We start from the raw sequence: 26,940 nt of genomic DNA, 5'->3' as shown, positions 1-26,940 counted from the left end.
GTACGTGTTGAGAAAGTATTGAAATTCGCTTTCTAACCAAGATATTGATGCTTGGCAAATACAAGTCTCTCCTAATCTTTTAATGTGAAATTCCTCAATTATTTCGTGTGTGGTTCGGCATTTGTGTCTTGAAACAAAGGTTTACAGCCGCATTTGAAACAATGCGACCTTAGATGTGAAGCATTAGGGTTAAGTTATTGTTTGTGTTCTTTTAGCCTGACATTGATACACCTGCCACTCAGCCCAATGTAAGCCTTCCCGCCCCTGAGTGGAATCAGATAAACTATACCAGTGTCACAAGGCATTAAAGGGAACAAAAGGGGGTTAACCGATGGGCCCGATATTTATTAGTCATATCATAAGAAGCCAACAAACACTGACACCAACGACAGCACAAGATAAGTTACATGGACTTAATAAATGAAATAAAGAAAGGATAAATTAATGGAAATGAAAGTGGACGAAAGAACAACCTGCCGCAAGTCGGGAACGATCCCACAACCTTCGCATTACGCGTGCGATTGCTCTACCAATTCAGCTACCGCGGCGCCGTTTCTTCTAGGAAACATAAATAACCAAGAAAGTGGATGGGGAAACGGCGCCGCGGTAGTTCAATTGGTAGAGCATCGAACACGTAATGCGAAGGTTGTGGTATCGTTGCCCACTTGCGGCAAGTTGTTCTTTCGTCCCCTTTCATTTCCACTCATTTATCGTTTCTTTGTTTCATTCATTAAGCACAAATAATTTGCCCTGTGTTGTCCTCGGTGCCAGTGTTTGGAGGCACTAAAGGGCACACATGCCTAATGTCGCAATCGTTTTTTATTCTTTTGCCCCCGTGTTCAATTCCCTATTTCCCTATTTATAAGAGACAATTTGCGCAAACTGCCTCACTGAGAGCGGCCTGTTCAGCAGCGTGAGCGCGGCAAACTGGCTTCATGCGGACCCGCTCGATGCACGCTCGTGTCTGCTCTCAGCCGGACCGCTAGTTCCCTACTATGGCCGGCTCGCGTGAGCTCTCACTCGCGCTCGTTTAGTTTGCTTGATTTAGTGTCGTTCGCGCTTGTTTCAGTTATCATGATTTGCGATTGCATTGTAACCTGCTCACACACATGACGCGAATTGTGTAGTAGCTTCTGGAAGCCAAGTGACACCGGCGATTAGACTACAACCTTCGACAAGTCATGTATAAAAGCCGACGCGCTTGACCCGCACATCAGAATTTTCACGATTGCCGACTCTGCTATATGTCTCGCTCAAATTATAGGCCTGAATATATCGCGAAATGAAACAACGTAAAGAGGTGCGCTCAAATTTCGCATTAGGGAGTATCGTAATCGTTGGTGAATCTTCGTTTCTTGTCGCTCTGTCAAACCGATGCCACCCTCTTCAATGCAATAAACGGAATCGATCAACAAATAAGCTGTTTACTATATTGAGTGGAGACCTGGCAGTTTCCGACAGAAATGTAGTGGTTAAAGGCCTGATGTCGCACGCGGCGAGTGTCCGCGATCATCGAGTGAGATGTGTTCCGTGTTTGGCTGTGCGCGCATGACATCTTTTATTAAGCAAGCTAATGTTTACAGCACCTTATGCAGCTAGAAAACTGCTAACTTAATTTCGCATGGGTGTCTAATAAATTGCTATCGCAATCATTGTTCGGCCTTTAGGGTGAAAGTGCGATGTAAAAATAAACCCTATACGTACATAGTTTGAAAGGTATGGTAGGCATCTTGCGCCTACATACCGAAACATGTGAAAAAATGCAATAGGATGCAATAAAAGCCGAAAAATATCTGACCAACTCAGCTTGCGCCCTTAAAGAAATCTACAAGCATTGAGGTGATAAGGCATTCATCAGCCTTTGTGAATAATAAGCGTCGATTACAATTCCTGTAATTGACCACTGGTCGGGAAAGAAAGCTTTGGAGCCACGACGTGGATGTCCGCTCAGTAGCAAGAGAGGAGAGTGACGCAGGAAGGTTTAGTGAGCGAAAAGAAATACTTCCAGCGAAGCAAGGGCGCAATGTTGTTATTCCGTAGTGCAAAAAATATTTCCATAAACTGGTCACCCGAAAATGTTGTCAACGCTCTGGCAGGGCCGCGTCCTTGTGTATTTGTATCAAATATTGCTAGCCTGTATTTGCATCAACTGTTCTCGTTCATGAACATCAGGCATTGAAAATCATGCGACATGGCAGAAGCAATCCTAAGAAATTTCCATTTTCTCGCGCTCCACAGCACAAGCGCTTGAATATCAGTTTGTTCGGCTGTTTGTAAAGAAATTCAAAACAAGGCACAGCGTCGGAACGCGAAATCAGTTGTATCGAAAGGGCGCCCAGAAAGGCAGCAGGGTTCCCATTTCCAGTGATGGACACCCGAAATAGAAACAACGTGCAGCCGACGAAAATGATGCACGCTTGCAGTTGTCGTCTGGAGTCGAGGTCGTCAGCCACGAGGAGTAGCGAAACGAAATTAGCTGTCGATGTTTCCTCGCATTGCAGCAATCCGACCTTGCTAGTTTCGATACTACGCAGCTCCTCTGGAACCACGATACGCGTTAATGAATGACATCGCCATGGGCGGCCAAGCGCCCCTCCTTCGGGATGTTCACAGGACGCTGGTGGGGGAGGGGGGGGGGGAGGTAGCGAAAAACATGCCACACACAAGGGACCCCATTCAACAGTCTCCGAGGGCTTCCGTTCTAGGGAGATGAAACCCACCCAGCCCATATGCACAGGCTCTCACGTGGCTTATACTCTCGCTTCTTAAGAAATTGAAATCTGAAAACAATGTTGCATTTTGCTTTACCACAATCATTCGCACTCTGTGACGAGCCCTGTGCTTGCGAGGGAAACGCTTGTTTGCTTCTAATGCTCCGTTTGTGCTTTTAATAAAGGACACTTCATAATGCACTGTGCAATGACAGAGACTTGCTAACTTTAACAATGCTGCAATGTGAAAATCGTTTTATATTAATTCTCATAACAGCTATTCATTATTCGAAAGTATTCGACATTAGACTCGACTCGCTTCTGAAACATTTGGATCCGCATTCTATTCGATCTGAAAGATCTCCCTTCGGGAACCCACAATAATTGTTATCGTTGTTGAAGTGAAAGCTAAAAGGCATCAAAATGCAAGGAGCACTCAACCTCGTCGTGTTTGCCTGTCTTCTCATCGATTGAAGCCAGCGAGACGTACACAAAAGCAGATCCAACGCTCATTATGCAATCAATGGGAAGCGAAGCTGTAGTGAAGCGGTCAACTAAATGCTACATACATAACGGCGATCCGTACACACGTGTCTGCAATAATTCTAAGCAACGCGCAGTCATACGCAATAATTTGTCTTATCCACCACGAAAGTTGCTACATTAACCTTACGAAATGTTCATGTTTATGCTCGCAAGGTGTGCAGAAACGTACACACACATTTAGGCGGATGCAAAGCGTAACACATCTGTGCAGCGATGTCAGAAGCACAGGCGAAGTGTAATGCTTGTTGATGGAAGCAGTGACAGCTGCATGCCCACATAAGTACGGCCTACATCTAGCTACATTAAGGGATTCTGTATTTTCTGTCTCACGGCAGCACACACCCATTTGGTAGGACTGGCCAAAAACGGGCACACACTCAGTGGCACATACCGAATGGCTAAATCATCGCAAAGCAAGTGAACCTAGAATTTCATGAATTAACGCACTCTTGCATTAAGAGCCCGGTGTGCTTTAGAGATACCTGTGACCTGCGAATAAATTATCAGGCTTGCGCTGAATTTTTTTTTCTTATCACGCACAACAGAAATGAATTTATTGGCATTACTTTGTCGGTCAGCATGCCATGTTTACGTAAGCCGGCTTGCTGGTACTTGCATTCGACACTCATACACCCTTTATCAGTTCTCAGTCTTCTGAGGCGGAAATTCAGTCCCATACACAATGGTCTGAAGCAACAATAATATTTCACCCGTGTACGATCAGCACTTGACTACTATGTTGGAACCCTTACACTTCAGAATTAACAAACTCCAAAAAATACAAAACAGGGCGGCCAGGTTTGCCCTAGCAAACAACGACCGAATACTCAGCATGTCAGAGGCTAAAGATACTCTCCAGTGGTCGGACCTAAAGACTCGGGAAAAAAACCTGCGTTTGAAATTGTATGATAGCTTATGTAATTCCCAAAATGCCATTAGTCCAGTTAAATAGATGAAAGCCATACGTGATTCGACTAACCACTAAGGCCGCTACGAGCCTTAGGGTATCGTCTTCTCGCATTCCCACTTTTCGATACGTCACGCGACGTATCATTTGGGCTATGTTGTGGGCTGTGGATTTGAGGATCTTGACTGTCTGTAGTGCTCTCCCGTCGCTCTGAAGCCACAAACCCAGGACTCGCATCGTGGGTACCTCTCGGACTGATTGGCCCTCAACCACGATGTTAATCGATCCTCTGGATTTGTAGCCTTTCGCGTGTATCCGGATGACCTCAGATTTTTCGGGTGCGCACTTCAGGCCACTCCATGTAGAAAATTTCTCCACCGCTAATACTGCGCTTTGAAGCGTATATTCCTTATCCCCTAGTGAACCTCTGCTCGTCCACAGCGTGATGTCGTCCGCGTAGAGCGTGTAACCTAGGTCGGGTATCCGATCCAGATCGCGCGCGAGGTGACGCATCGCCATGTTGAAGAGAAGAGGAGATAATATAGCTCCTTGAGGTGTTCCTTTCTCAGGCATTTTAAATAAATCCGAAGTGATTTGGCTCCTGTCTAACTCCGTCGACGCGTATTCAAATAGATGTAAAACACAAAAATGATTTTCTGAGATAAGCCCTGGACTGATTTAAATGAAATTTGTCGCATTTGAGAGAGAAAATTAAATTCTAATGACTATATTAGTGAACTTCTATTTAGGGGCTGAATTTTGTTAAACAAAGTTTCAAAACCTTGAATGTCCGAACAAAAATAGAACCACGAAGTTTACAAGTTGATAGCTGTGCGTGAAGAACAGATATCCAGGTTCTGTAAACGGCATCCATTAGATCATTCAAAGCGGACCAATTCAGTACGTCAATATATATCTTCGTGAATTCATCACATTGCGCACAAGGGTTCTGCAAAAGCTCAATTTCCATATTGCTAGACACGTGTGATATTTGAGTGTTTGAACGATGCGCGTGGGCGCCATCACTCCAGAAAAGAGGACGAAGATGCGCTCGCGCTGTGAATCTAACCGGTCAGCGCTGCAGCCGCTGTTGTAAATATAACCTGTAAATAGTTGCTCGTCTTACTGACTCGTCCTTCGCGTAATATTCTGGTGGAGGTGGAACGTTCCCCGTCCTCGCCACGGAGCACCGAAGCGGCTGCAACGTCGTCTTCTCAGCCATGGCTTCCGATGGAACCACCCCGTCGCCACCTACACCTGCGGTTGCAACTACAACGTACGTTACGGTTCCTAGTCTCCGTGATCTTGGGACATTCTTCACTCAAATGACGTTGACGTCAACGACTTGCTCAGCACGTATGAGCGTGTTAGCTAAAGCCACCACTGTGACCCTACCATCCTGCTTGCCAATGTCGTCTTTTATCAGGACGGGACACCGCGTGTCTGGTTTCGCATCCAAGAGATGGAGCTATCCAGCTGGGACATTTTCAAAGAGCGGCTTCCCGACTTACTTGGCAACCCGTCAGGTCGCCAGCAGGCTGCGCGAAAAGAGCTTGCCACCCGTGTCCAGTCATCGACCGAATCGTATGTCTCCTGCATACAGGAAGTGCTCGCGCTTTGCCGGAAAGTCGACGAGCACATGACCGAGGTTGACAAGGTGGGCCATATCCTAAAAGGCATCGCGGACGAAGCCTTCAATTTGCTCGTCTATAACGACATTTCTACCGTCGACGCCATCGTCAAAGAATGCCGCCGCTTCGAGGTAGCCAAAAACCGCCGCGTCGTCCCACAGTTTTCCCGGCTCCCAAACACCCCTGCCACATCCTCTTGCTCCGCTCTTACCGCTACACGACCATTTCAAAAGAACGCCAAACGTATCGTTCGCCGCGAGATTGAAGCGGCGAGTCTAGCCCCCCTTCATCCACGACCCCTTGACGGTACCTTTGACCAAGCGACCCCCACTATTTCCGTTAATCAAGCAATTGTGCGGCAAGAAATTGCAAACCTTGGCATCCCTACCGCCTGCTCTGTCTCCCGACTTGATTCGGCACCCATTCCAATGTCCACAACCTGTAATGACCAGTATTTCGCTCCCAGACAACGCAATCCTGCCGAATGGCGAACCCCAGACGACAAAACGATCTGCTTCCGCCACCACGTTGGTCATGTATACCGCCACTGCCGCCCCGCCTGGATGCCGCCGTACTGGGGCTCATTCCCTGCTCCTCGCCCATATGCCGACGCTCGCCGTTATTCACATTACCATCTGTACCTTACTTCTGACGCCCCTGACAGCCGCTCCTCCGTGCGAACGCCGTCGCCTCAACGCCGTCGCTTTCCGTCACCTCAGCCTCACCGCTTTTTCTCGCCAAATCGACGGAAGCAAAAGTAGGCCATGCAGCTCTTGGAGGTAGTGCTGCATCACGTTCGTCCTGTCCAAATCCTCCGTTGACGCTCTTCACCAAAACAAACCTAATTGAAGTAGACGTAGATCGTTTTTTTTTTCTTTTCTCTTTATTACCTAATTACAACACCATGCAAACGCGTACAAAGTAGTTCACTTGGTGCAGAAAAATAATATTACATGATTTCGAGAGTCTGTACATATTTAAAAGGCCCTCAAAGAAGATATCACACACACCAAAGTGTCAGGCCCCTGAAACCACTCTGGAGGTTTAATCATGTGCTTGAGGGCATCACGCGTGTACCTAAGACTTTCACTTAGGTGTTCCCTCGCAGACCTTTCATCTACGCGGGCATTCTTGACATCCATACGCGTGTCCCACGCACTGCTCATACACAAATGCATTAACAAGTCAGCCGGCACTCCCCCTGTGTCTGTACATGGTAAGAACCGAATACCGAAAGTACTTAACGGCAGTTCTTTCTTCAGAGTTCGTTTGAGAACATCCCACAAGAAAACGGAGTCATGGCAATCCAAGAAGATGTGCTCAATAGTTTCAGGTTTCTTACATACGATGCAGTTAACAGACCGTGGAACAAAGAAGCCCTTGCTTTGTAGCCATGGCTTCACAAGGAGAGTGCCCGAATGCAATTGAAAAAAGAAGGTGTTCCGTTGAAGGCTTTGATACTCGAGTCTAAGAGAGAATAATGAGCGCTAACCTATGTCATCGCCTCAAAGCATTCTTACGCCTGCCGTCACTCGAGCCGTACGCGTCGCCAATGGCGCCACTGTTGCCGTCAGGGGTATGCGCACTGCTCGCATAGGATTTGCTGGCCGCCAAGTTCCAGTCCTGTTCACCGTGCTGACCAGTTGCCCTCATGATTTAATCTTCAGGCTCGACTTTCTGACGACGCATTCTGTCCTCATCGAATATTCCACCGGTACGCTGTGCCTCGAGCTTCCTCTTCTTTCAGACGTTCGCCCCGAACAACCGAACACCCTCTGCACTACAGCGTTTGTTCGCTTACCTGCAAAAGCCCTAAGCATCATCGGATTGGTCTCAACGGCAACCGTGTCTGATGGCAACTATGTCGTCGCACCTATTCGTGATCTCCTGGCGCGCGACATCTCTGTGCCACACTCCATCCTAACTCTTGCCGCGAATCGGATGTGTCTCCCCGTTATAAATTTTGGCTTGACGAAGCAAGTGTTACCTCAAGGCATAGCGGTGGCCACGCTCCGGTCAGTGACAAACGACCACGTCACTGCTTTTCCATCCGACGCGTCTCCAGAGCCTCCTGATTACCCGCAGGATGCCTTGAACCTCGACGGCCCATTACGTCCCATGGTGGCTCCGGACCTCGCATGTGACCAAGCAGCCGCCCTATATCGACTTTTGCTTTCCTATTGTGACATATTTGACACTGAATATCTACCACTTGGTCAGACGTCCCTTGTTAAGCATCGGATAAGCCCTGGTGATGCTGTTTCCTTTCACCGCCGAGAATATCGCGTGTCCCCGGCAGAGTAGCAAGTTATTCAGCAGGAAGTAAACAAGATGCTCGCCAGAGGCATTGTTGGGCCCTCGTCGAGTCCTTGGGCGTCGCCGGTCGTGCTCATCAAAAAAAAAAAAGGTGACACGTGGCGTTTCTGCGTTGATTACTGCCACCTAACCCAATTACTAAAAAAGACGTTTACCCTTTACCACGAATTGACGACTCTCTTGATTGTCTTCACGGTGCCAAATACTTTTTGTCCATCGACCTTCGATCTGGTCATTGGCAGATTTCCGTCGATGAGCAAGACCAAGAAAAGACCGCTTTTGTCGCTCCAGATGCCCTGTACCAATTCAAGTTTATGCCGTTCGGTTTATGCAATGCCCCCGCCACGTTCGAAAGGATGATCGACTCATTGCTTCAAAGTTTCAAATGGTCCACTTGCCGTTGTTACCTCGACGACGTCCTTGTGTTTTCTCGTACATTTGAGACACACGTTGAGCGCGTCGTAGCTATCTTTGACATCTTCCGCAAAGCTGGACTACAATTAAACTCATCGCGGTGACACTTCCGGCGCCGACAGATTTCAGTACTAGGCCATCTCGCTGATGCTTCCGGAGTACAGCCCGACCCGGAGAAGGTTCGAGCAGTAACGTCTTTTCCTGTACCTGAGTCTGTCAAAGACGTCCGGAGTTTTGTGGGGCTCTGTTCTTATTTCCGACGGTTCGAGAAAGATTTCGCAGCAATCGCTCGACAACTCACTGAACTTCTGAAGAAAGACGTGCCTTTTACGTGGGGTTCCTCTCAGGCTGCCGCATTTTCACGCCTTATCACGATTCTCACCGATCCACCGCTCTTAGCCCACTTCGACCCGTGCGCACCTACATAGGTCCTCCGAACCGATGCCAGTGGTTATGGGATTGGTGCCGCCTTATCGCAACGCCAACACAGACACGACCGCTTTATAGCCCACGCTAGCCGGCTCCTGACAGCTGCAGAGCGCAACTATTCGAGAACCGAGCGCGAATGTCTTGCTCTCGTCTGGGCTGTTTCAAAGTTCCGCCCATATTTATATGGCAAGCCCTTCTCAGTAATCACAGATCATCATGATCACAGATCATCATTCGCTTTTGTCGCTCAAGGATCCTACTGGACGGCTCGGACATTGAGTCCTGCGACTACAAGAATATCGCTACCCAGTGACTTACAAGTTGGGACGCCAACACCAGGACGCAGATTGCCTCTCTAGTTACCCAGTCAAAGACGCGACGTCTACGTCTGTTACTGACACCAACGCCTATCTGCTTTTCCACTGCTCCATGTCGCCGACGAGCAGCGCCGTGACCCGTCCTTGCGTATCATCATTGACCGCCTGGAATCTTCACTCGCCGACAGTTCCCTTCGCTTATTCACACTTCAAGATGGCGTACTCTATCCCCACAACGTTCACCCCGACGGCCCTGCATTACTCCTTTTGATTCCTAAACACCTTCGCTCGGCTGTTCTCCACGAACTTCGCGACCTCCCCACTGCTGGTCACCTGGGCGTGTCCTGTACCTACACCGGATTTGCCGACGCATCTTTTGGCCAGGGCTTGCTCGCTGCATTCGAAGATACGTAGCTACGTGTCAGAAATGCCAGCGACGCAAGACACCATCGAGGCTCGCTGCTGGGTACCTTCAACCGCTAGACATTCCCACAAAACCATTTTTTCGGGTTGGTTTGTACTTACTTGGCCCTTTTCCTCTTTCTACCTCTGGGAACAGGTGGATCGCTGTGACCACGGCTTAAGCCATCACCAGAGCGCTTCCTACAAGCTGCGCCACAGATGTCGCCGATTTTCTTCTACGCGACCTGATTTGATTACATCGAGCTCCACGACAACTTATCACAGACCGTGGCCGGACATTCCTATCAAAAGTTATCGCGGACATCCTGCAGCCTTGTGCCACGAGGCGCAAGCTATCCACGTCATACCATCCGCAAACAAATGGCCTCACGGAGCGTCTCAATCGCACTCTCAAAGATATGCTCGCGAAATATGTCTCTTGAGACCACACTGAGCAGGACCTCGCTCTACAGTTTGTCACATTTGCTTATAATACATCGCGGCACGACACACCTGTTTATTCCCCATTTTTTCTTCGGTACGGCCGAGAACCAGCGCTGCCCCTCGACACAACCCTCCCTGTTCATGCGGCACCGACCAGTGAATATACACTTGACGCCAAGGAAAATTGCGCGTGAACGCCTTCTGAAATCCCAAGACAGTCAAAGGCGTTTGTACGACGGCGACACCGAGACGTGCACTTCCCGCCTGGTTCTTTGGTGCCTCTATGGTCTCCGTCGTGTCAGGTCGGCCTGTCAGAAAAACTGCTGTCTCGTTACAGAGGCCCATACCGAGTGCTTCGTGACGTCACTCACGTCACGTACGAGATCGCCCCTCACGCCCCATCTGATCCCCAGTCCAGTGATGTCGTGCACGTTACACGACTGAAGTAGTATCACCCTCCCAGTGATGACATTTAGACGCTCCGGGACGTCGCTTCTGCCGCCGGAGGATTATGGTACACGCGTGTGGATTTGATTGTTTGAACAAGGCGCGTGATCGCCATCACTCGAGAAAATAGGAGTAAGAACAAACTGGGCTCGCGCTGTGAATCTAACGGGCGAGTGCTGCAACCGCCATTGTAAATATAACCTGCAAATAGTTGCTCGTCTTACTGACTCGTTCTTCGCGTAACAATATTGCGAATTTTTTTCGAATTCATGTGTAACACACCAATTTTGTCCGCTTTAAATGTAATATTCCATGCAATTCACAGGTTGGTGATATCATTTTTTATTGCCGAGTTGCAGAGTTGTAATGTTGATAGTTTCGTTCTTTTTGTAGGAAATTTGCGATTTTTACCAATTTTTAATAAAAATGAGCGACCTAAATGAAAAATTCGAAACAAACCGTCACTAGATTTTAAGCTGTTCTTTTAAATGCTAGACCCGCGTCAAATTTCGTACAGTAGTTGCCGAGAAAGACGAATTCTCTTTTTACATGCATTTAGGAGGCAGCACCCGAGCTAAAGCTTCCTATTAACGTTCATTTCTTGTTGCTTGTATACTACTTTATTTTATGCTACTGTTGGTTTGAGATTTTAACTATCATAACTGTTCTTGTACATGAGGTCCCGATAAATTCTTTGACTACGGGACCGCTTTCTGCATACTAAATACTTATAATGTGACCCAACTTCTAGCAAAAAATTCTCATCCTGAAGTCCCTAGTTGGAATGAAATTGCTTCTGAACAGCTCTGTTAGCGTTCACGGAACAATGGTTTCTTGTGTGCTGCTCATGTGCTGCGAGCTAAAGCTGACGGCACTGAGCGAAAACGCGCTCGCAGCGAACGTGAAGAATGCACGCAGGAGACGCGCACGCGGTCGCTGCGAACCCGTGCGATCACTGCATTGAATCCTCGCACTGTTATGCTCCTATTCGTCGCACAGAGAGCCCACTACAACAATATATTTCACATAGTTTGCTCTTAGCAATTGCGTACTTTCACGCAGGAAACAGGTTCCGGATACTCCACACTGTAAACAGGTTTGACCCTTTTAGGGAGTTTTGGCCTCGTTGCATAACTTCAGCCCTTAAGGTAGGACAATATCCTCCACTAGAATGGAGTTTCTTTTCACACCCTTGTGTTTGGTGGTTTTATGGGGAATTATGGGTGTTTTTTAATTCTTTTCTGAACACCAACCCCTGAGTGGTTGCAGGTGCCTATATGGGAATTATGGGAGTTTTTTAATTCTCCTTTGAACACCAACCCCTGAGTGGTTGCAAGAGTCTGTATGGGGAACGTTGGGAGTTTTTCATTTCTCTTTTGAACACCAGCACTATGGAAGTTCTTATGAGAAGCTTTGGGAGCTTTTACAAGTTGACATGGGTATATTATTTTGCTTCTTATGGGAATTTATAGAAGCGATGGGAGTTCTTACGTACATATTTTCTGAAATATTTGGCTTCTTAAGGGAGTTTAGAAGGATACCTTTGGGAAATTATTTTACGTCCTTGTAGGAGTGCTTATGTGTAAACCTGGAAGCAACCGTTCCCATATATTGGGCGCTCCGCTTAAGGGAGCACTTATGGATAGTTTTGAGAGTTCAATTTTTGCTTTTTATGGGAACATATAGCATAATGTTTGGGAGTGAGTTTTTACAGCTTTATGGAGCTGTTTTACTAAGGGAGTTCTAAACAGATGTTTTGGGAGTGCATTTTAGCTCTTTATTAGAGCTTTTACAGGTAGGTCTGGGAGTTTATTATGCGCCTTTTGGGAATTTTAAGAGGTCGAAGGGAGTTCTTTTTGTGTGTGTGTTTAGTAGATTGTGTCTGACGAGTGCAAAAACCATGACAAAGCAATAAAAGTCTGGAAATTTATTGCAGTTCCAGAATCAAATGTGCCAGCATGATAGTACAATCAATGACTATTAGCATAATGAAAGTGAAATAATTCAATAAATTGCATACAAACAAGCAAACCAGTTTGACAGGAAATTCAAGCATTTTGCAAGCTTCAGTACAGTTGAAAATCCACAAGTGCAGCCAAGACTGAAATTGAGTGGCTCAAAACATCATGAGCTATTGGGCAGTCCTTGCATGCATTAGAACAGGCCACATTTGTTTTTGCATGTAAACGAGCATGCGACAAAAAATGATGCAAATGAGGCCAGACAACACCAATGACCTAGAACATAATGAAATACCTTTCAGTACCTACGCTATTGCTAATAGACATCTACGTACAACTTATTCTCTCATGTAACACGCAGCTGCAAAGAAGCAGAGGTGGTACCACCCACTCTGAATCAATTTCCTTAGCACTGTGCAGTACCTCAAATTCGAGCTTGCCAGCTAGAGAACATGACAAGTTCACAGCAAAATGGGCATAATGTGATAACGGTAGACAAACAGGTGATATCTCAGGCTGAAGATAATTCAACAAGGGGACTAGTCGTCGTCATGGAAACAAAATCCAAGCAGACAATTCCAGCTCACACTTACATCCATACACAGATGTCACTACGTAGGTTCGTGTTGTGATGCCCCATGACCTAAGTCAGCATCAAAGAGCAACACACACCATCCGAGACCTCATTGCTGCAGCACCACAGCACATCACACATTTCTTCATTCACTGCGGGACTAATGGCCTTAACCACGACACCGGTGACAACACAGTTGAGGCCATGAAAACGCTCATAAACGATTTGCACAGCAACAGACCAAACGCAGAAATCACCTTGGCAACAGTACTTCCCAGGATCGCAAACAAACACAGGCCACATATTCAACAATCAGCGACACATAGCTCACGCACTAGGAACACGTAAGCTCAATGATTTTCTTCTTGACATTGGAAATCAACACGAAAACGTCGATGTCATCCACCACGCTGAAATACACCAGAACCCCGACATTCTGCTCGCCCGGGACGGACTTCACCCCAATTTTTGTGGCGTCAAGGTAATCCCTAATAACATCAAGTACAGGCTCAGGAATTTTTTTTAATCGACGCAACCTACAACACTAATAAATCCTGCGTCCCAGTTAGCTCCAACACAGGAACACACGCCTGATATTTTCAACACCAGCTCGCACGCACGTTCCACCGAAGCTAGAACCCAAGAAGCATCTACACAAACGGTGGACGCGGAACCAACACCACCTTTACAACGTGCGCGCATACGGAAGCCCATAACCACCCGCGAAGCCTTCACGCAAACAGCTACATACACTAACAAGCAAACCGATACGCAGACAGAGATCGGTGCAGGCCTCGACAAGAAAATTAAGCGTAAAAAGACACCACCTGAAGATTTTTCGCCCCGGAGGTCTGCCCGAGCCAAACAGAAATGACTACCACGCACTAGGGATAGCACACGCAACAACAAATCTCGCCCTTTCCTTCAATCCCGCAAACTCGTCGCCAAACAAACAAATTACAGGTTTCACCTAAAAACTTACACTAGCTGCATTAAACAGAGGAAAATCCCAAAAGGTTTCAGAATTAAGGTTAGATGCGCCCTTGGTTCTTTACCCTCCAGGCTATTATTAAAGTGGAATGCTGTCCTAGAAAATGCATCGCTCTCCCTTATCGACATTCTCGAAGGACACTGCAAAGAACAACTTATGATAATCTCTGATTAACTCGACAGCATAAAGTTAACTGAAATGGAAAGAAGAGAACTTAAACAATCGCCCAAACTAAGGAGGAAAAATTACTAGATAAATACCAGCGCAAAGATATTATAGCTGCAGATCCACCCAAAGAAACTAATGTAACCCCTGCAGCACGTAGCTCCACCGACAGTCCTACAGGCGAGCATCCAGAGCACTGCAGCAATGTAGTAGACATATCCCAGAGTCTAAGCCCCGAAGAAGTTGATCTCCTGAAACGTGGTCTAACGTTTTGTCCGACGAACAACGCAGTAAACGAACACGAACTCCACAAAGATATAACAGAGTTTTCACGACGCATGCGCATCAAGGAGTTCTTTTTCGGTAGATCAGATGTAGGAAAAGAAGATAGAGACTCGCTTAGACCACCTAGCACGTGGACACCGGAAACCGGACAGTGCCCAGACCTCGATTTATACTTAAAACTGATATCAAAGGAAATTCTAGAGTCAACGCGGCATTGCCGGAAACGCAAAAATTTGACCCCCGCTCAACACCAAATCCTTAAAAAACTTGCAAAAAGGAATGATATTGTAATAAAACCAGCAGACAAAGGCGGCAGTATCGTAATCTGGCCTATAGAAAAGTACAAGAATGAGGCCTCTAAACAACTGAGCAACCACACCCATTAAAGAAAACTTGATTCTAACCCAACTTCAAATTACAGCAATATTGTGTTAAGCGCAATAGCGGACCTCCGGTCCAGGGAACTAACCACGCAATCTGAATATCGCTTCATGATGCCCAAGAACAAAACAGCAGGCCGCTTTTATCTTCTTCCTAAAATACATAAAGTTCCGGTCGAAGAAATATTTACAGAAGAAATCCCAGGTTGGCCTATTGTGTCTAATAACAACACACCTACTGAGTCGCTATCCAAATTCTTAAATCCCCACCTGTCAAACATACCCACTACCCTCCCATTTTTCGTTCAAGACACGCCGCACTTCCTTCGAATTATCGACGGCATCAACGCCAACCTAATCCTTTCTGACCGCGCTATTCTAGTCACTTTGGATGTTTCTGCCCTTTACACCAACATTCCCATGAGTGAAGGAATTGAAGCCGTTTCTAGATCCCTCGCAATCAATCTCCAAGCGCACGCTCCTGAAGTTTACTTATCGCTCCTTAGGTTAGTTCTCACGCTCAACTATTTCGAATTCGATTCTATACACTACCTGCAAATTTTCGGCACTAGCATGGGTACGCCATTCGCTCCCACGTATGCGAACATTTTCATGGGACAGCTTGAAGCAAACCTGCTGAAATCCTACCCTTTAAAACCCCACACCTATCTTCGTTACATTGACGACATATTTATAATATGGGAACACGGCACAAGCGCCTTAACCAACTTAATTAGCCATTTCAATCGTTTTCACCCGAGAATTAAATTTACTGCTCACCACTCTCCTAGTCAGGGCAACTTCCTGGACACGAAGGTCTACATAGAAAACGGAAAACTGAGAACGACACTTTACCGGAAGCCTACAGATAGCCAGCAATACTTACACTACAACAGCCATCACCCGCGACATTGCAAGCAAGGAATTTTCGTCGGACAAGCGAAACGCATAAGAAGAATCTGCAGCGAAGACCACGATTATATCCACCACCTGAATGACCTTAAATCAACGCTAGCAGAAAGGAACTATCCCCAAGTTGCTCTCGATAGAGCTTATGATGCCGCGTCAAGATTGAAGAGACAGTCGGAATTGGCGAAGAGACAGCCCACATTAGAATCTGACAGACCGCCGGCCTTTATAACAAAATATTCTAATGCACTCCCAACACATAAACAACATCCTAAGAAAACACCACCCAATATTATCAAGTAACGAGCGTCTGCGAAAAGCGTTCCCGGATGTACCCAGGGTTACCTATCGCCGAAACAAGAACTTTAAAGACATGTTAGTGCACGCAAAAGTCAGCCAGCAGCATTCCCCCGTAATAAAAGCATGTTGTCGCCCTAGGTGCAAAACTTGCAGGCACCTTCAAAGTGACATTAAAATTAAAAGCACCGCAAATAGTTAAACACATGAAGTCAAATCTAGCTTCACTTGCACATGTTCGGATGTGATTTATATGCTTGAATGCGCCTTCTGTAAAAAAACAATATATCGGTGAAACAGGACAATCAATGAACGTTAGATTAAACGGACATCGCGCGGACACAGCTTAAAAGCTTCCCAAAGCCGTCGCCGAGCATTTCAACCAACCAGGTCATAACTTTGATGAACTTAAACTCTACATCTTACAGTCAAATTTCCGTTGTGAACGAGAAAGAAAATAAAGAGAATCATACCTTATCCATAAGTTCAAGACATTGCAACCAATAGGCATAAACGTTTCAAAGGGAGCTTTAGAATCTATTCGCTATGCTAAACTTCAAGCTAAAGGCAACAACACTTAGTTTAATTTCTTGGCGTATCCCCCCTTCCTTTTTTTTTCTTCTACCGTTCCCTTTCCCTTCTTTTCTTTTTTTCTTTTTTTGTAAGCCGGCGTGTCAGACGCCCTTGACACGCCGGCTAACGCGCGTGTGTTGACAGACCGGGGTGGGGGGCCTGGCTTTGACCTTGTACTCAGCGTTTCTTTAATCTCAATTCGACACGCTAACACATTTTCCCTCGTTTCCGCGTCCTCCCGCCTCACACCCTCTCCCCTTTAGAAGAACCCCACCTATATATACTGTGGCGAGGAAAGCATATGCCGCCTTGAAGAAGACAAGTCCACTTGTCGAAACGTTGGCTCCTGCATTCACCTTGTTCACGTTTTGCTCATCGTCTTGAATTTCCATCTCCCGCATTCCCCGTCTTTTCTCTGGATTTCTACCCCATAACAAGATAGTTTTGTCCGCAAACGCTTTATACTGAGTTCTTGCTAAAGTGTCAGAGCCTATAAATGAAATCTGCTATCAAGAGTCATAAGCACTATTTTTTTAAATGAGACTAAGTACGCTTGGATGAGGTCAGCTGCAACAAAACCAAGGCGTTTTTGCCATCTGACTGCACCTAAATATGAGCACAGGAATGAGGTGCCTGAGCAAATGGCCTTCCCATTATGTCCTATCAGGATGGTAGATGACAGTCGGCAAATGGGATATCGCTTATAATAAGTTGCCGCGTTTGTTCAGCATGCTAGCATATCTTACGAGTCCAACACGAATGACGCTGCTTCCTAATTTACGATGTGGCCTACGAAATGAACTACTAATAAATGAAACGGAAGTCAATGCAATTGCAAAAAGTTAACCGGCTGCTTTCAAACGCATTTTTCGAGATGAAAATAAATGTAAACAATAACACCGCGGCTTATCTTAACAGGGCCGCTAGAAACGCAATTGTTCAGAAACAAGCTACAAAAGTTCAGTGCTTCTATTCAGCGATCTCTACTAATGAATTTTTATACACCGCACAAAATATACTTAATTATCTACAACGCCTGCCACTCTATTTGACATTTGGGTTAGCTTCTATTGAACTCTATCGCATCGCAGACGCTGCACGCCCACACTCATGGGCGCTGGAGACGCGTCGCACTACGGATGGCGCGTCATGTCTTTCGCCGCCGTCAAGGCCAACCACCCCAACCCACGTGCCCCGCGGAGGCGTTCTGGTCAACATCATCGACCGCGGCGACGAGCGGCTGACCCCAGCGGCCACCAAGGCGCTCACTCGGTGGCGCGCGCTTTGATCGCTGAAAGGAAGCGCTTTCAGCGTTCGCCGCAGTTTATGCCGGGGCTGGTATCCGATGGCGGGACCGGCGACGACGCTGTTCGCACGGGGCCGCCTCGTTCGTCGGAGGGGGCGCCGTCGCGACCCCTCCGACGACCTCCAGGCTACGCGCCCGGAGGTCGTCTGCGCAAATCTAGAATACCGCCAAAAACTGTGAATCGTGTGCACGCACACACGGTGAAGAACACACCACAGTTCCACAGTGCAATGGGGCAACCCACTCGGTGGAATCGGCCATTAATTCAGGGTTGATGAAAGTGTGAAATTTTGAGAACAGGTTCAAACGGCGTTACCAAGTGAAAGTTGAGAAATTTAACTGCTACACATACCCAGTGATTAATACGTCAGCATTAAAGTACAGAAAATGAGAAAAATAAAAGGAAAATAGCAATAAAATGTGACATGCAATTCTTGTCTCGCGCATAAAATTATAAAGGGCTTCTGAATGGTTCCTGTGGTAAAAACCCAGATTTGTAGGACACGGGAAGAGCAGAGAGCTGATCACTAATGCCGTTTATTTCGTTCCTTTTCCTTCCATTCTCAGATGTTATGTGGGTTCAACGAAACACCACGGCAAGTACTTTCTTGCCACAGTCGCGGAAAGACTAAGTGCATTTCGTCTGTGAGTGATTGTTTAATTCTGTTCCACTAAGTATTTCTCTGCTCCTTTTCTTTCTGTGTATCAAAATGTACATAGAACATTTTTAAGTTTGCAATTTCTTCTGGCCTTTTCGCTTGTTATTTTCTTTTTTTCAATTTGCAGCTTGTGATGAGTAATGCTCAATGTTGACGCTACCATATGCGGGCGCTTCCAGACGTGCCGCTGTAGACTTGGCCGGCCCCTTTCTTGTACTTTGTAAACAATACCGTAAAACTATTATTATCTTCATTATTAGATTTCTTACTCTAAGCAGTTAAGAACTTAGCATCGGGACAACCATGTAAAACCACTGTTGTTTGTAACACCTCCGCTGCTTATAGCATCACGTTCAAAATTTCAGAAAAGAAAATCAAAGAGAAATATCTGCCAAATTATGTGGCTTAGAAGTAAGAAACCCACAAGACTTTGAGGCGGATGCTCTGCGACTACGTGTCCCACAGTCGAATTTTATTTGTGGTGAAGAACTGTGGCGCTAAGGGCTCCGAGTTCCCAAAGTGTTTTCATGGGTGACATTGATGAAAGCATCTGAAAACAAACCTATTTCTTCCCCAAGTTCACCAGCTTGTCTGCATTTTGCTTTTGTTTTTCTGTCTCTCTCTGTTTCTCATTTTTTTAATGTTCCGGTGCCATCTGAAATTGTTGTTTAGTTGAAACTTGGCGCTTGTCAGTGTCCGCCTGTTCGTCAATATTTTTCTATCACGCTTCAACATTACTACGAGTGATATGGTTATCAACGTGCGAGATAAGTAGCGAATGCACTTGTTTTCACTCAACTGCGCCGAGATATGTATGCAGCGCAACGATTTTGAACCCGTGCGTTTTCGTGCTCATCCACATGATGACTGCTTGGAGCCCCCGCTGCTTGGAGCCCCCGCAACGTTACACGTGATCAAGCATTCCGGGCTGTGCAATAGTCTACAGTATCGATGTGAAACAATAGGAATACAACAAATTCGCCGATGCTTATCTCTAGGGATCAATCGGGAGCGCTTGCTTGCTCACCTGCAAATGAAATCCCGGTGGCCGCGTTTAAATGGGGGCGAAATAAGAACGCTCGTGTACCGCGCATTGGGTGCACGTTAAGGAACCCCAGGTGGTTATAAATGGATCCAAAGTCAGGCCACGCCTCATAAACCATATCGCAGTTTTGGCACGCAAAACCGCAGAAGCTAATTTTTCATGCGAAATCTTGAACACTGATGACAACCTCAAACAATCGCCTCTTCTACGGGCTACCTACGAGGGACGTCCCCAAAGTAGCTTTTGTCATTTATTTTCACACCGAAAATTTATTGCCATACAAAATACACCAAGACATGATGACCTGTACACTTTGCAGTATGTGTCCACATAGTCGCCACCGACATTGAGGCATTTGTCGTAGCGTGCAGTCAGTTTGAAGAAACCACTCCGGTAAAACTCGGTGGACTGCGATGCAAGGACCTGCGGCAGAGACTACTCCACCTGGGCCTTATTGTGGAAGTGACGTCTCGAGAGAGCAGCTTTCAATGCAGGGAACATGTTCGCACCGGATAACTGCGCGCACTTCCACTGGCGACCACGTCGTCAGCACGCGTCTGTCTGCCATCGTAATTTATACAAGGGCGATCGCAGGGAGAGCCCTTCGTCCTGCCGTGGACTAGCATGACGACGGCGGCGACGCCCTCGGGCAGCCCGGTCTGCTGCCACTCTCCGCTCTGCGCATGCGTCATTCCTCCTCCGCGGACGCTCCTCGCGTCGTTGAACCATCAATAGGCGTTGATTCTTATGGCGATCGTTTGTTTCACCTAGTGCACCATTCTCACTTTAAAAAAAAGATGACGAATCTTACTTTCGGAACGTCTATCGTACAAAATACCCCGCGAGCTCTTGGTGCAAGCTATTAAGCAGGGTGCGTTGGCACGTTTCCCTGCAGTAGCAAAATGTTCCAATGAACACTCACAGTTCTTAGTAGCGCTTGTCCTGTCTGTGCAGTCCTGCGTTGGTTCCGTGGGTTGCTCTTACCCGTACCCAAACATATTTCAGCAAATGGGGCACAGTTGTGCTCTTCTAAAGAGGAAGCTCTGGGCTCCCATCTACGTACGTAGGAAGGAAGGAATCGTCTTTATCGGCGACCATAACACCGAATTCGATTATGTTTGTTCTATCTGAAAATGAAGAAAGAATATTTGTTTAGACTACCTTGTTTTAGTAGCGATTGTTAGAAATCGCAATATTTAGAAACAAGAAACTATCAAGATTACAAAAACGTGACTCAGCAAATAAAAAAAAATGCCGGGATTCTGTCTCCGTCGGCGCCCAACGACGCACGCAAAGCGGACGAAATTGACGCCACTTTCAAATAGACCACTAATATTTGAGCAGGACTTTCGTAGAACCTTTATAAATATTCTTACAACAAATACACTTAAGTTCTAAAATTATAAGTAAAATAAGTAAATAATTACAGGCATAAATCCAAATTTTACTTGCTGCAGTCACTAGAATGTAACTTTCTCAAGTGCGGTAGATTTTCTTTAAATCGGTTCAGGCATTGTCCCATTAAAGCATTTCTGCGTTTGACATATATTTTAATGGGCAGCAGCGGAGTTTACCTAGAGCTTCCTCTAAAACACTACGCAAACAATAATGGTGGGCGTGTTGGTATTCCATATGCAAGAATAAATAAATTGGCGACGCAGCCTTCCTTTCGAGATGACTGGCGATGCTAATCCGATTAGCAATCTATCTCATAATGGGTGTATAATTGGTGATGATATTTTATGTTTTGCTGATTTGTATGAATAACTACTGACCCAAGTTAGCATCAAAGAGTTCTATTGATGAGCAGCACATATACCCAGTGGCAGAAACCTGGTGACAAGGTAAGGTTCGCGTCATAGAGGTTCTTTGAATAGTGGCACATAACCAGCCAGTTAGCCCGACAGTTGGTTTTTAACTCGTTTATCTGAGTGCTGCAGCCCAATGCTATAGCCATTAGTCAATGGTCTGCGCAGTGACCTAAGTAGGCGTGAAAAAGGTTACCCGCTGACAGACAGGCTTACCGCAAACTGGGTAAGTTCTCAAAGAATGATTATGGCCCTGAATGACTTGAAATGGACACGAACAGAAAAAAACAAAGCCATAGCTACGGCACCGATTTTTAGATGAAGAACTGCGTGGCATGAAACAATCTGAGGGTGTCGCTCGACTAGTTTTCTAATAATGGACCGTACCCACCAGAGGGTATTGAAGAAGCCTCATGAAATGAAGCAAGTGCATTAAGCATTCAAAAGAAATAAAAGGTAACGATGTCATTTGAACACGCTCGAGAATAAGAACGCCGCGGCATGAAAAGAAAATTAAGTTAAACGTTAGCGCTACATATCTCCAAAAATGACTTGATTATACGGCACACAGTAGTGGCGGAATCCAAATGAATTTCGACAAGGAGCGATTTTTTTTATTTACGGGTACCTCTATATAAGCGCTGGCAGGAGCACTTAAATCGCTAAAGGGGACGGAAGTACATTTTTAATGACAACAAAAAAAATATACGATATGATTAGTCGAAGAACTTCCTCAAACTACAGTTGATTTTGAAGTATTAGCAGTTATTTGCGGTTTATATGTGTCTGTGCTTTTTTTTATTTACTGCCACCCAACGGGAAGCGCACCTGCCTTCTTAGCCTTTATAAATAAATTATTTGCCTGGATTAATGAAAACGATCATAAAAATGTTTTAGGTGGTGACCTGTATGTTAATATGTGAAAGGATACAGGCACCCCACGGGATATGTTTGCCATTCTCGACTCAAATACATGCGCGAACAACACCACTACATCTACTCGGTATAGGCGTACCTTCGCCACACTCATTCACGTTTAAAAACTGATATCTGGAGCTATTGGCACGGAGTTTGGTGATCACCCCCCCTATATATATATATATATATATATATATATATATATATATATATATATATATATATATATATATATATATATATATATATATATAACTGAGGAAATCACGCTGGCCCCGGTAGTGAAATGAAGAAGAAGAGTACGACGTACGTTCAATAAGCACACTATATTTGACTGACGTTTCGGCTGGTGGACCAGCATTTGTTACAGTAACATGTACATGCATTTGGGTTTCCTTATACACCCGAGATACATCAGATAAAGTTGTGCGCAATAATAACAACAAGAAAAAACAACATAAATATAGCGATACCATATAGTCAAATGTTCCACGAAAACTCGTCTACCCGCCGTGGTTGCTCAGTGGCTATGGTGTTAGGCTGCTGAGTAAGAGGTCACGGGATCGAATCCCGGCCACGGTGGCCGCATTTCGATAGGGGCGATATGCGAAAACACCCGTGTACTTAGATTTAGGTGCACGTTAAAGGACCCCAGGTGGTCGAAATTTCCGGAGTCCTCCACTACGGCGTGCCTCATAATCAGAAAGTGGTTTTGGCACGTAAAACCCCAAAATTTAAAGCTCGTCTGGCGAGGAAACATAATGGTGCCAAAAAGCGTGCACTCGCCAAGAATAAAATAAAAATAAAGAACCGACATTTCGGGTCCCGTGCGGGTCCCTTGACCACAATGAAGATGTAAGCATGAGCGCGCGGCTATTTATGGGTGAGGTGGCGCAGTGTTCGTGTATATACCTAGGGAAGATTACCCCGCGTCCTGTTTATCGTGTGCCTAGTTGATTGGATGTAAGATGATTCTTCAGGCAAACGGGCAGATCAGTGTTTTTCTTTAGTGATGATGGCTGCCGAGTCCCAGTCAGTGGTGTGTCCGGTTAGTTCCTGGTGTTCCGCCAGGGCGTTCGCTGCTGTGTGGCCCTTGGGGACGTCATACATGTGTTGTTTCATGCGCCGTTAAAAATTTCCGCTCTCGCCTATGTATGACACGTCACACTCCTTGCAAGGTATCTTGTATATCACTCCCGGGTAGTCCGTGTGTGGCAAAGGGTTTTTTGCGCGAACCAGCTGTTGTCCAAGTTTTTGGGAAGGCACGTGGGCAATTTGAACACCGTAGCCCATAAAAATTCGTGCAAGGGCTTCGCTTGTTCCCTTTGTGTAGGGTACCGCCGCGCGCTTCACTGTTTCTTTCGCCGTTTCACGGCGAGCAGTTGTCGAGGGTAGCCATAGTTCAACAGGTTCCGTTTTACAACCTGTAGCTTTTGCCTACGTTTCGTCGGGCTGGAGCCGACGCGGAATGCCCGGTTGAAGGGTGCTGCTGCGACGAATCGCTTTTGCCTAGTTGGGTGCGCCGAGTCGAAGCACAGGTACTTTCCCGTGTGCGTTGGCTTTCTGTAGACAGTAGTCCTCAAGCCGCTTGAAGTCCTCTCTACGAGGCCATCCAGGAAGGGAATACGCCCATTGTTTTCCTCTTCTGCCGTGAACTGTGTACTCCGCTTAAAGGAGTTCGGGTAGTCGAGGAAATGTGTTGCGTGCCGGCGAGGGATAATGCAGAAGCAGTCGTCCACGTATCTTAGAAATAGCTTTGGCCGCGTCTCGAATGAAGATAAGGCGGCACTTTCCAGATCCTCTAGAGCAATGTTGGCGCAAACGACGGATACAGATACCATCGGCGATAGCGATACAACTCCGTCTGTGGGTCGGCGCTACCCTGTCCGCAAGCCCTCCACTCGAGACAACACTGCTGACTACCAGTCCCCGGTAACCCCCATTTGCCTTCTCGTACGCTTTTAAAAGTTAGAAAGATTGCTGAGAAAGGCATCCGTTCTGAGTTGCATGTCACCACGTTGACTACTTGAGCGGCTCTGTAGTTCCAAAAGGCTTACAGCTAAGACTGAAACCGGCCACCTCCGAACTTTCCGCTTTTAACAAAACAAAATGGCAACAGATTAAATAATGCCTCGTTGGAGTTACTGCATGTAGTTGTTGATCACTACAAATCGTGTATGTTACGTCTTGACAGCGAAGAAAAGCGCCTCGCAATGCGGTTGGGGACGCGTGAATCTGAATACTTGGCAGCCTTTAAACATACTAAGAACAACTTATCTGCGCTCAAACGCAATAAGTTTTTTCGTGACGGCGTAGCCCCTTCTGAATATATTGCCAATACAAATAATGTCCTCGTTGAACCATCACTTATAAGTAAGCTCGCTGCACCGAACAACAATGTCGTAAACCTTTCCACGGTTACTCTTTCCGATGCTCATATAACTGCCTTATCGGAAGGTCTTACTTTTTGCCCAGCCTCAGGTGGTTTCAGTGAATTTCAGCTTTTAAAAAGACCTGGACAACTTTGCTCGAAACATGCGCCTTGAAGAATGCTTTCACAACCATGACGGCGCTTGCTAGGCTCGGCTACTTGTACCCACACACAAGCACTGGACACCATCGCCGCAACGCGATGTCTCGATATGTACTCCATCAATGCTGTACAACGTGATATCCTCGAGGCATACAAGACCCGAATTCCTTACCGACCGAATCTGAAGAAGGAAGAAAGAAGAGCGCTTGAACAATTACGCAATAACCATGACATCGCTATTAAACGTGCCGATAAAAGAGGAGCAATTGTTCTCCTTAATAAGCAGGATTATATAGCGGAAGCTACCAGACAACTCTCGGATGCCACTTTCTACGAACCGCTTCCGGATGACCCAACCAATAACTTCGAGGCAATCTCGAAGGATACGCTTGTGGCACTACTAAAAGAGAAAAAAGATAGATGAAAAGAACCTCTCGGTCCTGTGGGTGGTAGATTTTACTCGCTCCCGAAGATTCACAAAGAAGGAAACCCGGGCCGCCCGATTATTTCCGGCGTAAACACTACAACTGAGTACCTATCGCGCTACGTAGACACCCTTAATTACGAGATTCCCGAAACATTTTCGTCATTTGTAAAACATACCAATCACTTTCTCAAGATGTAATAAATCTTGCCATTCCGCATAACGCAATGCTTGTAACACTCGACGTCACCTCTCTTATAGTAACATACCGCATGCCGATGGAATTGCAGCAGTCCTTAAGACTTATGAAGATTCCCATTTCGAGAAACCTGTTGATAAAGAAACCTTGGGATCGTTGTTAAAGTTTATTCTTGAGCTCAATAACATCGCATTTAATAATTGCCATTACGTTCAGATTAGTGGTGCGTCTATGGGAACTCCGATAGGCCCAAGTTACGCTAATGTCTGCATGGGTGTTCTGGAATATAATTTTTTATCCAGTACTAACCTGCAACCTTTCTTTCATAAGCGCTTTATTGACGATATCTTCTTAATTGGGGCTCACGGAGAGGCTAGCCTGTTAAAGTTCATAGAAGGGTTCAATCACTTTCACCCTTCAATCAAATTTTTGCACAATTACTCGTCAACTTTGGTCAACTTTCTGGACGTCACAGGTACGCTATCGCAAGGTAAATTGTTGGCAAAACGTTCTCGCAAACCTACTGATAGAAACTAGCTTCTACGTTTCCGGAGCAGCCATGTGCGACATTGCAAAACCAGTATCCTCTACAGTCAGGCTCACCGCTTCAAGCCATTGTGTTCGGATCGCAAAGATTTCATTTCTAATTGCGAACAACTCAAAAGTGCTCTCGTTAAACGGCAGTATCCGTCAAAGTTAATTGACGACGCCATACGCCGAGCAGATCAATGAAGCAGAGCCGACATTCTTAGCGAAAACCGGTTACCCGAAAAACGTAACAGCACCAATCTTGTACTAACATTCTCGGCATCAGTGCCAAAAGTCTCTTCTATATTGAAACGCCACCACAATATCCTTTCCCAAAGTGAACATCTTCTGGATATTTTTCCTGAACCCTCTCGCGTCGTGTACTGACGGTGTAAGAACCTCCGCGATACGTTAACCTCCTCCAAATTAAATGAGCACAACAAGACATTTGGCTGCGCCCCATACAACAAAGCGCGTTGCAAGGTGTGTGCACACGCAAACCACAGAGGGAGTGATTAGTACGTCCTCAGACTTCACCCTAAAACTTCGCGGATCTTTCAATTGCGATACTTCGAATGTTGTATGCATGCTTGTGTGCACAGTCTGCAGAAAACAGTATTTCGGCCAAACAGAAACCTTGTTTCGAATACGCTTTATTAACCACAGATCGCATGCTAATACACTTCCTAACCTATCATTATCAAGACATATTCGCTTACCAGGCCATTCTTTTGAAAAACTCAGGGCCACTATACTTGAATCAGGCTTTCATTCCCATCACGATCGCGAAGTCCCCGAGTCCTACCGAATCTACAAGCTTA

The 26,940-nt window shown here is 46.1% G+C and overlaps 1 protein-coding gene across 1 annotated transcript in view; it reads right to left on the bottom strand.

The window, feature by feature from the left end:
* LOC142584684 (seizure 6-like protein 2) overlaps positions 1 to 26,940 on the bottom strand; it is a 207,318-nt gene that overhangs the window by 8,752 nt on the left and 171,626 nt on the right. The window lies entirely within an intron of this gene.

This window comes from Dermacentor variabilis, chromosome 6 (assembly GCF_050947875.1).
Source record: "Dermacentor variabilis isolate Ectoservices chromosome 6, ASM5094787v1, whole genome shotgun sequence".
In the NCBI taxonomy this organism is placed as follows: Eukaryota; Metazoa; Arthropoda; class Arachnida; order Ixodida; family Ixodidae; genus Dermacentor; species Dermacentor variabilis.
This window is presented reverse-complemented; position numbering and strand designations above follow the sequence as displayed.